The sequence below is a fragment of the Leptonychotes weddellii genome, chromosome 8, assembly GCF_054177405.1.
Source record: "Leptonychotes weddellii isolate Sample4059 chromosome 8, ASM5417740v2, whole genome shotgun sequence".
NCBI lineage: Eukaryota > Metazoa > Chordata > Mammalia > Carnivora > Phocidae > Leptonychotes > Leptonychotes weddellii.
In genome coordinates this window covers 84,078,800-84,094,666 of record NC_138376.1, presented here as the reverse complement: position 1 = coordinate 84,094,666, position 15,867 = coordinate 84,078,800, and the positions used below count along the sequence as shown (strand labels likewise).

General features: G+C 37.4%; 1 protein-coding gene across 4 annotated transcripts in view; it reads left to right on the top strand.

Moving 5' to 3' along the window:
• Nucleotides 1-15,867, top strand: part of CDK19 (cyclin dependent kinase 19) — a 174,593-nt gene that overhangs the window by 78,146 nt on the left and 80,580 nt on the right. The window lies entirely within an intron of this gene.

The following is a 15,867-nucleotide window of genomic DNA, read 5'->3' as shown; positions in this document are numbered from 1 at the left end:
TTTAAGATTTTATTTATTTATTTGAGAGAGAGAGACTGAGAGAGAGAGCACATGAGAGGGGGGAGGGTTGGGAGGGTCAGAGGGAGAAGCAGACTCCCTGCCGAGCAGGGAGCCCGATGCGGGACTCGATCCAGGGACTCCAGGATCATGACCTGAGCCGAAGGCAGTCGCTTAACCAACTGAGCCACCCAGGCGCCCCTAGAAAAAGAGTCTTAAAGAATTAAATAGGAACTTAAAAAAAAAAGTGAAACATTATTGGCCAATAAATAAAAAAGATGCTCAATTATGTTGTCAGAGAAATAAAAACTAAAACCACAATAAGATATACTTTTTGCCCACCAGATTGGTAACAGTATCCAGTATTTGCAATGATTTGGAATACTAGAACTGTCATATAGCGCTAGTAGAATTGTAAATTATTATATTACAACACTGAGGAAAACAATTTGTTTATCTAGTAAAGTTAAGATGCACATGCCTTATTACCCAATAACTTCATTCCTAGATGTAGATGCTGTAGCAGTGCTTCTCAGCCCCAGTTGACCTAATTAATTCCCCCTTTATAAGAATTATTGTATAGGTCTATTTACTACCCTGAACTGAAATGCATAGATGATATAACCTATTTTCATGCATACCTAAAAAATGATGATAATCCTTTATTATAAAAAAAGCAAAAGAAAGTAATTTATAATGAAATAACATATTTAAATATATAAGAATCAGGCTTTTTTTTTTTTTTTTTTTAAAGAGAGGGAAGAGGGGGAGGGACAAAGGGAGAATCTTAAGCAGGCCCCACACCCAGCACAGAGCCTGACACGGGGCTCAATCTCACAACCCTGAGATCATGACCTAAGTTGAAATCAAAAGTCGGATGCTTAACTGAGCCACCCAGACGCCGCGGAATCAGGCATTTTTATTATGATATCTAAATGCTAATCAGATCCTAGCTGCATATCTAATTGTGAAACATGGAATTGGGGTGATGCAGTATGTGGTTTTGGGTACCTTTGAATTAGCGCTGTTTTTTGTGTTGTGCGAAATGTATACCGTGGTATATATAAATTAACCTGTGGGCTTCACAATTCCATAGGAGATTCTGAAAAGAAGTTCTAATTGTTCCCCAGATTCTTACCTTGGATCTGGAATGTAAGAGTGAAGCTCATTAGCATGTTAGATAATATTTTTATCTTGTCATTTGAATTTTCACTTCACTTCTTTTTCTCCTAGTGTTTATCCTATTTGCTGTTTTCTCTTTTTATTTCTGCCTTCTTTCTTTTTTTTTTTTTTTTTAAAGATTTTATTTATTTATTTGACAGAGACAGACACAGTGAGAGAGGGAACACAAGCAGGGGGAGTGGGAGAGGGAGAAGCAGGCTTCCTGCGGAGCATGGAGCCCGATGTGGGGCTCGATCCCAGGACCCCGGGACCATGACCTGAGCCGAAGGCAGACGCTTAACGACTGAGCCACCCAGGCGCCCCTCTGCCTTATTTCTTATGTGTTTTCTTTTTTTCTACCCTTTGCCAATAGTAGATGTTTCACAACTGTAGCCACAAAGACTATCCTTGTTTTATCTGTTTTTCTTCTTATCTGGGACTGTCTTCCTATCTGTTCAGTTATGCAAGGTATGTAGGTTCATACTCAGAATTTTCCCAGAGGCATAAGGAAATCCTTTATAATATAAACAATTGCTCAATTAAGTTATTAATTAATAATTTGAAGCGCTTTTTTGAAAACAAAAATTAACAAGCCATTGGACTTTTTGAAATTGAGATTCTCATTGTTGTGGGTTTTTTTGTTGTTGTTCATATACTAGCATTTTAAAGGTATTTTTAGTATAGATTCACCCTGCCTTCATAATGTTTAGGTCAGGGATTGTGTCTGATGTTTTCACTCTTGAATTTTTGGAATCTGTCTAGTACAGTGCTTGGAACAAAGTGGGCTCTTAATAAATTATTGAATAAAAGCAACAGTTTGAATTTGTTACATTAACAGTATTAACAGTTGTGTTTCTTCTGAAATTTTCCCAGTAGTAGAAGATTTAAAATTTTCTACTTAAGCTAATTATTATTTGAAATACAAAATTAAACTTTGTGGACTATTTGTATTATCTGAAATTTGGGATCCTTTCTGATTCTCCTTCCCCTAACCATGTGTGACTTAATGGATAAGTGATAGAAATAATATGTATATGAATAATTATTTAAATAAGTTGATTTTTCATGAAATATTTGAGTATCTGTTGTAATCCAGGAAGAAGAAATGAACAAAATTTTTCCTATTCCCTTAAAAAGTTTATAGTTTTGGAGGACACAGATAAGAAAACACAGATTTCAACACAATGTAATCAGTGCTATGACAGTTAAGCAGAATGCTGGAAGAACACATAGCCCATACGTGGGAGTCCGGGAGGGCTCTATAGGGATTTTGTGGTAGTATAAGTCTGAAGGACACTTCGGGAGCTGTCTGGGTAAAGAAGGGAAGAAGTGGGAAGAGCATTTGGCCTAAGGAAACAACAGGTAGGAAGGCCCAGAAGTGAGAGAGAGTGAGCCTGGATGATGCTCTTAATTTTATGAACAACTATGGAGAAGTACACTGTTTTAATTCTCTTAAGCCTATCAAATTATTAGTTATTGTAAGAGCATTATATAACTTTCTATTGTGTTAAGCAACTGAAATTTTGGGATTTAATTACTACAGTAGCTCGGGTCACCTTCAGTAATGTATGAATAATAAAGTTTCTATCCAAAGTTGAAACAAAAAATTTGTGTTAAGGATAATTTTTAAAGTAAACAATAGATGAACTAAAAAGGATCATCTGAGTATAAGAAGATAGAGAGGGAACATGGAGATGGAGGGTTGTAAATGAACTATACTTTATTATACCAGAAAACCAATAATGTTTAAAGTTTTTTTTTTTTTAAGATTTTATTTATTTATTTGACAGAGAGCAAGAGTGAGCACACAAGCAAGGGGGAGCAGCAGAGGGAGAGGGAGAAGCAGGTTTTCCTCTGAGCAGGGAGCCCGATGTGGGGCTCGATCCCAGGACCCTGGGACCATGACCTGAACCGAAGGCAGACGCTTAACCAACTGAGCAACCCAGGCGCCCCCAATAATATTTAAAGTTAAGTCAAGAATTGTGATATAAACACTTAGAGATAGGAAATAATCAGGAGAACCCAAACCAGAAAAAGTTAAAAGTAGTTGTATATAGGGAAGGGGAGGGATGATCAGAGGATTGTTTGATTATAATCTCTGCTATGTTGTTTTGTTTTTGAGCACTATAAGTATATTATTTTGATTAAAAATTAGATTAAAAGTTACTATACATCCACTAGAATGTCTAAAATTAAGAAGAGTGATCATTGTTGGTGAGGATATGGAGTAACTGACACTGGTGAAAGTATAAAATGGTATAGCCACTTTGGTAAAAAACTTGGCAGTTTCTGATGAATTTATATATAGACCTATTGTATGACCCAGTAATTCCATCTGTAGGTGTATATATCCAAGAACAATTAAGGCATACGAGCATAGGACACTTGTAGAAGAATGTTCATAAAAGCTTTATTAATAATAGCCCCAAACAGGGAACAATTCAAATGTCCATCAATAGGAGAATGAATAAACAATTTATGGTATATCTATAAGAAAGATTACTACTCAACTCTAAAAAAGAAAACTGATACAGTAACATAGATGAATGTCAGAAATGTTAAGTTGAATAACAGAAGCCAGACTCAAAAGAATACATATGGGTATGATCTCATTTATATGAAATTCAGGAATGACAGAAATATCTATTGTGATAGAAATCAGAATTGTGATTGCGTGGAGTTGGGGGGAAGGGTTGGGTAGAAAGGGGCACATGGGAACTTTATGGAGTGATGGAAATATTCTCTGTCTTGATCTGGTTGATGGTTAAATAGATGTATATGTTTGTCAGAATTCAAGCCGATCACTTAAGACTTGTGTATTTTACTGTATGTAAATTTTACCTCAGTAAAATACTAGTAGTATAAAAAATACAAAATAAAGACTAGAGAGTTTGTGCATTAAGGGAACAAAAGTCTAATATGGTTGGGTTGAGAGGAAGAGTTGGGGGTAGGAATGTTATGTTGGGCTGGGGCCATCTTGAATGACTTTGTAAATTACTAAGGCTTATCCTAAGAATATCAGGAAGCCATTGAAGGTTTTTAAGAGACAGTATTAAATTCGAATTTAAAACCATCCTTGCCTTCTCAGTGGATTGGAGAGGGGCAAGGATGGATGTAGAAGACCTGTTGAGAAGCTTTTGCTGAAGCCAGAATGAAAGATGATAGTAGTTTGTATTGGAACGTAATAAAGGGGTTGGAGGAAGCAGACATTTAGTGATGGGGAATGCAAGAGAGAACAAGGCTGACCACAACATTTCTCTCTTGATCAGCTAGGTGGATGATGGCATGATATACTGAGCAAAAGAGCAGAGGTAGGCAAGAGGTGGGGAGGTTAGGGGAAGATGGTGACCTGAATTTCACAGATTTGATTGCTTAGTTTTGGGAAAGATACAGAAGATAATATAATAGTAGTATAATTAGAAATATAATAAGACTAAAATTTCAAGGAATTATTATGGTCTCAATTATTATATATTTCTTTTTTTTTTAAAGATTTTATTTCTTTATTTGAGAGAAAGAGAATGAGAGACAGATAGCAAGAGAGGGAAGAGGGTCAGAGGGAGAAGCAGACCCCCCGCTAAGCAGGGAGCCCGATGTGGGACTCGATCCCGGAACTCCAGGATCATGACCTGAGCCGAAGGCAGTCGCTTAACCAACTGAGCCACCCAGGCGCCCCTCAATTATTATATATTTCTTTCTGCTGAAGCTGTTCATTATCCCTTCTCTTTTCTCTTTATGAAGACATAGATGATTTGCCATTCACAGTCTATATAAAATACAACTACTGAACAAAGGATAGTTTATACAAACAGAGGAAGTTGGGTGGTTTTATTCAAGAGAATAATTTTCCGTGTAACTTTCCATATTTAATTTTAATAGTCAACCATATAGTACCGAAGCAATCAGAATCCTTCAGGGGAGGGACTGCATGGGCCCAGTGCTATTACATTCTTTTCTAAAATTGAGATATAATTCACATACCATAAAACTCATCATTTTAAAGTGTACAATTCATTGATTTTTAGTATATTCACACAGTTATGCAACCGTCACTACTATCTAATTCCAGGACATTTTCATTACCCCACAAAGGAACCCTGTACCCCCCAGTAGTAGTCATTTCCCTTCCCCCCCCCATTGCCCTCAGCCCCTGGCAACCACTAATCTACTTTCTATCTTTATGAATTTGCCTGTATTCTTTCTATATTGTCCTATCTCCATTATTATCACAGCTCATCATTCTATAGTCCAGAAATTTTCAAACTTTATGGGCCTATATATCACCTGTCAAAGATAGCAATCTATGACATGGTTCTCTCCCTTATGGAGCTTATATGCTGATCATATGCTGGTTGGGGAGACAAGACAGTTTTTTTTTTTTTTTAAGCTTTTATTTATTTATTTCAGACAGGAAGAGAGTGAGAGAGAGCGCATGGCGGGGGGGTTGGCAGAGGGAGAGGGAGAAGCAGACACCCCGCTGAGCAGGGGTCCGACGCGGGGCCCCGTCCCAGGACCCTGGGACGATGACCTGAGCCAAAGGCAGATGCTCAACCAAGCCACCCAGTCACCCCACAAGACACATTTTTGAATATAATTAGTGCTACAAGGTTTTGAATGAATACATTCTGAAAGAATAGTAAAGTAAGTGGAGTGAGGCCACTTTGGACATGGTATTCTCAAAGTTTCATAGATAATATTAGTGTATTAGATTAGTATTAATCACAACTCAGCCAAGAATCTTTTATATCTAAGTTGACTTGTATAATGTGTTTTGATAGCCCTCATGAAAAATTGTCTTATATAACATAATTCTATCTTATATGGTTTCACCTTTCCTACTTACTGAAAAGTTCATATTATTTAAACTCAGTATTATATTGTTGACCTGTTCAGATGTGCCATGTAGTAGGGGCTATCTTTCTAGCTTGATATTTTAGGGAAAAAATGGCATCCAATTTAATTTATGTGAGAGTACCTTGTAGACTTTATGGTTTTATGCTAATGCAAAGTATTATTGTTATTAACCCTTCCATATGTTCTATGCTACTATTTAGAATCTAGAAGTAAACATTCTTTGTTCTGTAGCAAAAGGATCGCCATCAGTGGACTTTTTTCCTCCTAAGTCTTTGTCTTAGGGGTCTGAGGAGCTTCATTCTCTGTAGCAAGGGATATTTTGGAATTATATAGTGTTCTTCCCTTCGCACTTAATTATGGTGTGTTTGCTATAAACAAAAGTATAGTTCTTGGGGTGCCTGGGTGGCTCAGTCAGTTAAGTGTCTGCCTTTGGCTCAGGTCATGATCCCAGGGTTCTGGGTTCGAGTCCCACATCAGGCTCCCTGCTCAGCGAGGAGTTTGCTTCTCCCTCTCCCTGTGCTGCTCCCCCTGCTTGTGCTCTCTCTCTGTCAAATAAATAAATAAATAAATAAAATCTTAAAAAAAATAGTTCTTTATTAGCATAGATAAAATAAACTTAATCCAGTAGTTTAAAACATTTTTCTCAATTACCCAATAAAGATAAGATTTAAGGAAAAACCCCACTTAAGTATCTATGATTAGGTAGGGAATATTTTCAGGCCATACCTGTTATCAATTATTACTTAATCAATTCCCCCTGCCTCATTTTCTCCAGGCTTGAGTTGTGAGAACACTTTTACTCTGATTCTGAGGGCTTTCCAGAATTATGAATGGGGGATGGCCCTTTAATAGTTTCCACTCACATCTGAGTCCTTTCCTTCTTTAACTCTTGGAAGAAGGACCTGGTTATAGCTGTTTACTCAAAACACCTGGGCTTATTAGGCTTTCTCTAATAGTCTCCTATTCTCTCCTAAAGTGTCTCCTGATACTTTCCCTACAGGTACAGAAAGAAAAAGGTATATGAAACTGTTGCAGCATGATTAATAATGATTGTATTATTGGGTACTCTTTTCAATATTGGTTGAAATATTAGGGTACTCTTCCCCCCCTTTTTTTCCCTTAATTTTTCTTTACTTCATTGTTCTTTGAAGCTACTGGTGTTTTAAAATGATATTAAAATATTGTTCCCATAGCAACACCTTACCGATTTTTATGGCAAACGCTGCATCTTTCACAAGTTGGGTTGAAAAAGAGAAATGCTTTCAGGAAGAGTTTATTTATAAAATCAAGCCAACAGAACATAACTTGTTTATTTTTAAGAAAGCATTTTAAAGCAGACTGTAAGAGAGAATTTTACACATCGATGTAATGTGAGCTTCCCAGTGAATTTCTTGCTTATGTAAAAGTTCATTTTTGAATTTGTATTAAATTGACATTTTCCCCTCATAATAAGATTTGAACAGCTTAAATAAAAAATGGAAATCCTGCCAAATTTCACTTAAATAATTTGTAAGTTCTGCTTAAATGCAATACCTGTACACAGAAGTTTGTAGGCTGCTTATAAGACTGTTAGAGCAGGGCACCTAGGTGGCTCAGTCGGTTAAGCGCCTGCCTTTGGCTTAGGTCATGATTCTGGGGTCAGGTCACGATCCCATAATCCTGGGATTGAGCCCCGCATTGGGCTCCTTGCTCAGCAAGGGGGAGCCTACTTCTCCTTCTCCCTCTCCTGCTTCCCTTCCTTGTTTATGCTCTCTCTCTCTGTCAAATAAATAAAATCATAAAAAAAAAGACTGTTAGAGCAAAGAGCAATGCTCATAATACTCTTGTAATGATTTTCCAGCCTCTTAGGCTACATGGTGGATTTTGTTCAGGATCTGTTCCTCTGATTTCTTTTCTTTTTTGCTTTTTGTTTTTGTGAGTTTTTTTTTGTCTACTCATTTGTAAAATCAGTGTCAAGTAATTTTAAATCTTTTTACATTTAAATTTTATAAGTTTTATCCATTTTAAGCTGCTTCTTACTATCTGTTTGCTTTTAGTAATACTCAGTTTCATCTCAGAATTTAATTCATTATTTTTTCAAGGAGGTTTAGGGAAGACATTATATGTATAACAAATTATTAAACCATATTTTCCTCTTCTGTTTACTTTAGTTTTCTTTTTAAAAGTTTTTATTTAAATTCCAGTTAGTTAGCATGCAATGTAATATTAGTTTCAGGTATACAATATAGTGATTCAACAATTCCATATATCAGCTGGTGCTCATCACAGCAAGTACACTCCTTAATGCCCATCCCGTCTATAACCCATCCTCCCACCCCTCCCACCCCCCGTAACCATCAGTTTGTTCTCCACAGTTAAGAGTCTGTTTCTTGGTTTGTCTTTCTCTTTTTTTCTTTTGCTCATTTGTTTTGTTTGTTAAATTCCACATATGAGTGAAATCATATGGTATTTGTCTTTCTCTGACTTACTCAGTGTAATAATCTCTAATTACTTTAGTTTTCTTACTCTGAATTTGGTTTAATTCCTATTAACTCAGACTTCCTGGCTTTTTCACACTTCCAAAAGCATATGTTCTAGTTTGGCTAGCATGCTCTTTCCTTTCCATTCTCTTGCTGGAATTTTTGAAGGTTATAGATCCATAAGAAATCCTTTGAAGTTGCCATAGGTTATATTTTTTGGAGATATATATATATTTATGGCGGTGGTATTTAATGTACTTTAATTACTGGTTCATTCAATAAATTCCAGATGTGGAGATATAATAGTGAAAAAAATACTGACATTAATAATTCTGTCCCAGGGTGCCTGGGTGGCTCAGTTGCTAAGCGTCTGCCTTCGGCTCAGGTCATGATCCCAGCATCCTGGGATCGAGTCCTATGTCAGCTCCCTGCTCAGTGAGGAGCCTGTTTCTCCCTCTGCCTGCCACTCCCCCTGCTTGTGTTCCCTCTCTCGCTATCTTTCTCTCTGTCAAAAAATAAATAAAATCTTAAAAAAAAAAAATTCTGTCCCAATGAAGCTTACAGAAGCTGAAGACTTAACTATTTTTTAAAACATTTTTAAATTTAAATTCAGTTAATTAACATATAATGTATTATTGGTTTCAGAGGTATAGGCCTGTGATTCATCAGTCTTATTAATACCCAGTGCTCATTACATCACATGCCCTCCTTAATGTCCATCACCCAGTTACCCCATCCCTCCACTCCCCTCCCAAGACTTAACTATTCTGAATGCTTTTGTGAACACCCTTTGCATTTATTCAGTTGGCTCTTTTCATCTCTATATTCACAGTGCCAATTTGAAAGACCCCACTGGCTGATACCTTCTCCATTTCCGTATAATTTAGAATTCTGGGTGACTTTGTATATTTCATTTTCCAGCTAGATGTCTATATATTAATACTTTCTGGTGTTGCACTATAGTTTCAGTTATATTTAATTCAGGCACAGAAACCAAAACTTAATCTTACCTAGGTATGTATCTTCTTTAATGTATTTTTTTGTAATAGCTCAAGATTTACCCAGCTGGATTACCAAATCTTGTTAATTTTTCTTTCAAAAAGCTTTTCATCTTTAGCTTTTCTATTTTTATTTTCATCGCCTTCATCTAAGCCGTCTTTGTGCCTAAACTTTAGCAACAGTATTCTCTTTCTCCTTGCCTCTCCTGGCCCAAACATAGCCACCAGATTGGTCTTCTTAAGCTATAGATGTGATCTTACCAGTTCCTTGCTCCACAGTGTTTCTAGCTAGAACAAGAACCATACACTAAGATTTGGGAGGGTAGGGGTGGTGGGCAACCCAACCTTGGTGTCCCTGGGGATTAGCAGGGCAGTGGTAAGTCATGCTTTTTCACTCCTCACCAGGTTATGCACTTTTGTTGATATATATGTTTTTTCTTTATTTTTATTTCCAGACTATAGAAGAGATAAAAGGAATCTTCTGAATAATCATGCTAGACAGTTTATTTCAGAACCAGTTTCTATTGCCTTGAGTCATTGTTTGCACTTTAGTAAGATTTCATCTACTTTGTTGCATTTATAATGGCTGGTTTGGATTATTCTCTTTAAAACTAGTTTGTTTAGAATGTTTGTATGTTTTCCAGGCTCTTAGCTTGTGCAGTAATGATCACTATCAGTTGTAGACTACATACAGAAGACATATTAGGTATTGTTGGACTGTGTTAATCATTCTTTCTAAATAGTGGGAAGAGAATATTCTTCTAATTCTCACAAAGGAAAGGAAATCACAGTTCAGATAAGCAGTTTATCTAGCCTATGAGCCTGTTCATAAAATTTCTGTGGGACTTAGTTAAGAGTTGAATTATAAGAGAACTTTAATGTATTTGTGAAAATCAGGAGTGGTTAGTACAAATTTTGATTTATTTATTGAAAGGTTTTGATGGTAGACAAAGAGAAAGCCCAGGTATAATTTTATCACATTTTCCCCAATCTTTTGTAGATAGGAAGACTCACTTTGTTTAGGTTAAAAAATATGCAAGTTTAGAAATGAGATTAACTTTTTTCCCCCTCAGATCCAGTTAGGATGGTTGCCTAACACCTATTACAAAACTTAGGAGCATAAAACGCATTTTTTATTATGCACATAGATTCTGTGAGTTGGGAACTCCAAAAGGGCACAGTAGGGATAGTTTTCTCAGCTCTTATGATGATGGCTGTTACAGTTGGGAAAACCTAAAGGTTGGGATCAACTGTTAGGGGCTGGAATAATTTGGATAATTATTTCATAATTTGAAGGTTTGTCACCACCATCTCTGGCATCGGGGCTGGGAAGACTTGAAGAGTCTAGGACCATTGACCAGAGTATCCATATATGTGGCCTTGCTTCTGTGCAACATGGTGGTTTCAGCATAATCAGATCCAACTTAAGTGTTAATGTGAACGAGGAGAAAGTTGGATTGTTTTGTTTTTTTAATAAAGCCTCATGAGCTATGTATGTCACATTTGCTGCATTTTGTTGGTTATAAATATGTGCATATGCACACCCAGATAGACTTTACCTCTTGCTGGGAGGGTGGCAAATTCTAGAAAAGCATTTGGTACTGGAGATACTATTATGGCCATCTTTGGAAAATACATCCTGCCACAATAGTCAAGTCCAATATTTGCTAATATTTTTTCATTTCAAATGCATATTTATAATGACTTTAGAGATAAAAGACCAAGAATTCTTTACCTGTTTACGTGAAGGGAGTTTAGGACTTTAGGAGTCTGTGAACTGAAGGTTCACAAAAAAGGTTTTAAAAAGTATCTATTACTTTGACAATTGGCTTTTTAAAAACATTTTTCATCCCCCTTAAGTCAAAATTGCTTAGGTATTTTTTTCTTTCTCTTACTTTAAACAAGTATAGTGTCGTGGACCACTAGTGTATCCAGTTAGATTATGTTCAGTTTTCATTGTTGCTGCATGTGGAGACAATGTCGGACAGTTTCCCATTGATAAGAATCAGTGAAAACCAGGGACGCCTGGGTGGCTCAGTTGGTTAAGCGACTGACTGCCTTCCGCTCAGGTCGTGATCCCGGGGTTCTGGGATCGAGCCCTGCATCCTCCCTGCTCAGCAGGCGGCTTGCTTCTCCCTTTCCCTCTGCCGCTCCCACTGCTTGTGCTCCCCTGCTCTCTCTCTGTCAAATAAATAAAATCTTAAAAAAAAAAAAAATCAATGAAAACTGGGGGCACCTGGTTGGCTCAGTTGGTTAAACATCTGCCTTCGGCTCAGGTCGTAATCCCAGGGTTCTGGGATCGGACTCCCTGCTCGGCTGGGAGTCTGCTTGCCCCTCTCCTCCCTGCTTATGCTCTCTCTTGCTATCTCTCTCAAATAAATAAAATATATATATAAAAAGAATCAATGAAAATTTACCATGCTATCTGTATTGATACAGAGGCTACATAAAAATTAAAAAGACAAGGAAAGAAAAAAAGAGAAAAGAAAAAGAAAGTAAGACAAAACTCCTGTGTCCTTTGATCTTATTCTGAAGACTGAATATGCAGAGATACAAAGTCTTGCTTTTTCTCTGGCAAGATTCTTGCTAATGGAAGCCTGAAGCCAACACAGCTGAAGAAGCCTCTATGTCTGCCCAGCCAGAAAACATACTGGATAGTGTGAATTCTTTTGACAAGAAGGTGGCTTACTTTGAAAAGGCTTGAACCTTACCAAAATTTGGATTTGCCCCAGCACCAAAAAGCCTTATCTTATAAAATCTCATAAGTGAAAGTAGTGATATGATTGGAGAGGCCTTAGTGAAGCTCTCTGAACTCCTGACGGTTTGTGACCAGGAGCCAAACCATGAAGGCTTCTTTCAGATGACATTCTTCTAGAACGGTTGATGCTTTTTCCTTGTTTTCTCTCAAATCAAGGTTTTAAAGGAATTGGCAGTTAGCCATTTTCTTTGAGCATGTAACCAAATGAAATTCTGATGTTTCCTTAGTAAAGATAGTTGCTCTTTTGTGTCCTTTAAGAGCATGCTGAAGCCATCAAGATTCTTGTTTTGTGAACGCATTTTGGACACTGGAAAGACCATTGAGAGATAAAACAGTGAAAAGTGGCTTGCCATCAAAACTGATGGCATACCTGGTGATACATCTGGTTTTGCTGTTTTGATGAAGAAGGAAGCTCCATAGGTCTCTATGAATCATTGCTTTTACATTAGCATCAAAGACTCTGCCAAAGATCATGAAAGAAGTCTTGTCCGATGTCTTGAAAGTCACACTTTATCCCAGTCAGGGCCTTGAATTACTGCCTTGTCTAGAGCTTCTCTTGCGAGATGGGAGTGGAATATAAGGTTGTTTTCTATTGCAGAGAAGTTCATTGATTCTCCAAAGAATAAGTCTCAAACCACTGGGGAATTCTGATTCCATTTGTTGTTACATAACTTTGTGAATCAGAGTTTCCAGAACACTTGTAGCAATCTATTGGATTGTTAAAACCACTGGCATGTTAAAAACCATTCTGCTTATTATTTTAGCTCTTTATTCAAGAGAAACGCTAGCATTCTTCTAATTGAAATTTATTTTTGTGGAATTAATTTTAATTTTTTCTGTTAAATTTAATATCCTTTCCTTTCTAATCTAAGCATCCTTTTTAAGAGTTTACTCTACATTAATGTGTTTATTCATGTATTTTGCTTTATTTCTAATTTTTGTGTTTTCTATGTCTCATGCTTTGATTTTTTTTTTTCCCCCTTCTTTTCTGGCTCCTAAAGTATTGGTTGAGGGCGCCTGGGTGGCTCAGTTGGTTAAGCGACTGCCTTCGGCTCAGGTCATGATCCTGGAGTCCCGGGATCGAGTCCCGCATCGGGCTCCCTGCTCGGCAGGGAGTCTGCTTCTCCCTCTGACCCTCCCCCCTCTCTTGTGCTTGCTCTCTCTCATTCTCTCTCTCTCAAATAAATAAAATAAAAAAATCTTTAAAAAAAAAAAAAGTATTGGTTGAGTTTCCTTTATTTCCCTTTTTTCTAAACTTCCGGTTTGAAAATCACATTTTTTTCTAATTTAGCAATTATTCTAATATTTTTACATGCATATTTGACTTAAATTCTCAAATTTACCCCATTTCCTCCAAGTGGTAGGACTTCAAATCTCTTTAACTCAGCTCTCTCCCTCCTGTTACTTCTATTATTTTTGTTCTACCTTGGTTTTACTTAATCTCCCCTCTCCCCACCCCCAACTTTGTATATTTTAGGTTTCATTATAGTCAGGACTTATTTAGATTTACTTATTATTATTATTATATTATGATTCCTTTTTGCATACACTCCTTATTGGGGTATATTTTTAGTGGTTCTTTCAGCAAGGACTTGTTTAACCAGTGTTTTTAGTCTTTGGCTGAAAATGTCTGTCTTGCCCTCACTTTTGAAATATCATTTAGGTAGATATAGAATTAAATATCAGTTTTTTTCAGCACTTTGAGGATTTCTCCATGGTCCCCTGGCCTTGATTCCTGCTGATGTCATGTCTGCGTCAGCGTAATGGTCTCGCCTTTCTGGGTAATTCGTTTTCTCTCTGATTTTAAGGTTTTCCCTTTGCCTTTGACGTGTTCTGCATACTGCACAACGCAAGGACCAGGATATACAGCAAACTTCTTTACTGCTTCTCCAGCCAGAGGATAGAGTTTGTGGTCCTTTTTTCACTGATTTCTCACTGTAGCACCTCCTGGGCTCAGGGTTCTGTGGAGGGGCTTGTCCCAGTACCCCAGTCTTAAATACTGAAGATGTCGTCTTCCATTTTCCAGTGGGGATTTAGAATCTCAGCTCCTAGGGCCTGTATCCAGATTGCAAATCTCCATGGGCTTTATATATCAGCTTATTCTTTTGGCTCTGATTCGATTTTTCTCTTTGTTTCTGGCACCTGGGAATCTTCTTTTTTGTCTTTTTGGATTCTCCATTTAACATGTGTTTAACAGTAGGAAACAAAAAAATGAAAGTCTTGAAAACAGCAGATTTATTTTTCTACCTCAGGAGATTTCCAGAGTGCTATTCTTTTTTTTTTTTTTTTTTTTTAAGATTTTATTTATTTATTTGACAGAGACACAGCAAGAGAGGGAACACAAGCGGTGGGGAGTGGGAGAGGGAGAAGCAGGCTTCCTGCTGAGCAGGGAGCCCGATGCGAGTCTCGATCCCAGGACCCTGGGACCATGACCGGAGCCGAAGGCAGACGCTTAACCGACTGAGCCACCCAGGCGCACCTCCAGAGTGCTATTCTTAATGTCAGCTGAAGTGTTTAATAATGTCCAGAGCTCTGAGTTCTTATTGACTGATTGACTGATTGCTTTATTTGACCAAGAGATTAAAAGTGACATTTTGTTATATACACAGCCCTTGTGGACGATACCCTTGAGCTCCTGTTTCCTGTTTAACTTGAGTCTATCAAAGCCTGCAACCACCCTAGGCATGACTAACGATCTTGGATGATTTTTTTAATAATTCTTTAAATGAATCTTTCTATAGAAAGACTCTTTGCCATAATCTAAGGTAGTGGTTTTCAGAGTATGGTTCCTAAATCCTCAGTACCAGCATTATGTGGGATTATATAGTATACATTGTTCCCTTGTCATTCATTAGATATTCTTCTTTGTCATGCTTTTTTTTAAAAAAAGATTTTATTTATTTATTAGAGAGAGAGACAGAGGATAGCAAGAGAGAGCACAAGCAGGGAGGAAAGGGAGGAGCAGGCTCCCTGCTGAGGGCTCGATCCCAGGACACTGGGATCATGACCTGAGCCAAAGGCAGACACTCAACTGAGTGAGCCACCCAGGCGCTCCTGTCATGCTTTTTAAATTAAAGTTTGATAAAATATTTGGATTGGCACTTTGTTTTTGTTTTTTTAAAGATTTTATTTATTTATTTGACAGAGAGAGAGAGAGCCAGAGCAGGAACACAACAAGCAGGGGGAGTGGGAGAGGGAGAAGCAGGCTTCCTGCCAGCAGGGAGCCCGATGTGGGGCTCGATCCCAGGACCCTGGGATCATGACCTGAGCCGAAGGCAGACGCTTAACAGCTGAGCCACCCAGGCGCTCTGGCACTTTGTTCTTAATTTTATTTATTTAATTAATCTCTACACCCAACGTGGGGTTCAAACTCATGACCCCAAGATCAAGAGTTGCATGTTCTTCTGATTGAGCCAGCCAGGTGCCCCGAAGTTTGATAAAATGGTTGAACTAATAGGTGGTCCAGTGATGGGTACTTTTTATAAATAGATAAAGTATGAATTTTATGGCTTGATTTTTTTTTTTTTATACAGAGAGTACTTATTAATTCTATGGTATAAATCATGTTAAATACTCTGATAAAAATGATACATATGTTGCTATATCTATGATTTCCTTATACTTGAGCATTCTTTATTTA